This window comes from Ranitomeya variabilis, chromosome 5 (assembly GCF_051348905.1).
Source record: "Ranitomeya variabilis isolate aRanVar5 chromosome 5, aRanVar5.hap1, whole genome shotgun sequence".
Classification (NCBI taxonomy): domain Eukaryota; kingdom Metazoa; phylum Chordata; class Amphibia; order Anura; family Dendrobatidae; genus Ranitomeya; species Ranitomeya variabilis.
Window position 1 is genome coordinate 487521388 of NC_135236.1, and position 1586 is coordinate 487522973.

Below are 1586 nucleotides of genomic sequence, written 5' to 3' on the forward strand. Positions count from 1 at the left end.
CACAGCCCAACACCATGCAGGATGTCTGGCATTTGCCACAGAACACCAGGATTGGTAAATTCGCTACTAGCGCCCTGTGCTCAACACAGATGAAAGCAGGTTCACACTGAGCACATGTGACAGACGTGACAGAGTCTAAAGATGCCATGGAGAGCAATCTGCTGCCTGCAACATCCTTCAGCATGACCGGTTTGGCAGTGGGTCAGTAATGGTGTGGGGTGGTATTTCTTTGGAGGGCCGCACAGCCCTCCATGTGCTCGCCATAAGTAGCCTGACTGCCATTAGGTACCAAGATGAGATCCTCAGACCCCTTGTGAGACCATATGCTGGTGCGGTTGACCCTGGGTTCCTCCTTATGCAGGACAATACCAGACCTCATGTGGCTGGAGTGTGTCAGCAGTTCCTGCAAGATGAAGACATTGAGGCTGTGGCCTGGCCCGCCTGTTCTCCAGACCTGAATCCGACTGAACACATCTGGGACATCATGTCTCGCTCCATCCACCAACGTCACGTTGCACCACAGACTGTCCCAAGAGTTGGCGGATGCTTTAGTGCAGGTCTGGGAGAAGATCCCTCAGGAGACCATCCGCCATCTCATCAGGAGCATGCCCAGGAGTTGTACAGTTGGGAGGTCATACAGCCACGTGGAGGCCACACACAATACTGGGCATCTTTTCCTTGTCATGAGGCATTTCCACTGAAGTTGGATCAGCCTGTAATTTGATTTTCCACTTTGATTTTGAGTTTCATTCCAAATCCAGACCTCCATGGGATATTAATTTTGATTTACATTGATAATTGTTGTGTTTTATTGTTCTGAACACATTCCACTAGGCAATAAATAAAAATTTGCAACTGGAATATTTAATTCAGACATATCTAGGATGTGGTATTTTAGTGTTCCCTTTATTTTTTTGAGCAGTGTATATATATTTATATTTAATACAGAGCTAGATAGCAGAAAAGTCGGTAATTCAATTGTCGGCTTTTGCTAAATCCTTACCGAACCCGACAGGAGATGAGACATGGTTTACATACAGTACAGTAAACCATTTCATATCCGTTAGATTTTTATATATCCCTCACTAATAATGTTAGAAGTGTTTGTGTGTAAAATTTGGGAGCTGTAGGTGTTAAAGGGTTAATTCACGGAAAAAACTGGTGTGGGCTCCTGCGCAATTTTCTCCGCCAGAGAGGTTAAGCCAGCGACTGAGGGCAGATATTAATAGCCTAGAGAGGGACCATGGTTATTGCTCCCCCCCCCGGCTAAAAACATCTGCCCCCAGCCACCCCAAAAAAGGCCCATCAGTAAGATGCGCCTATTCTGGCACTTAGCCTCTCTCTTCCCACTGCCCTGTGGCATTGGCATATGGGGTAATAAGGGGTTAATGTCACCTTGCTATTGTAAGGTAACATTAAGCCTGGTTAATAATGGAGAGGTGTCAATAAGACACCTATCCATTATTAATCCAACAGTAGTAAAGGGTTAAAAATGCACACACACATTAAGAATAAAGTATTTTAATGAAATAATGAAACACACAGGTTTTAACATCTTTATTGTACGCTCAATCCAAGCGAAGCCT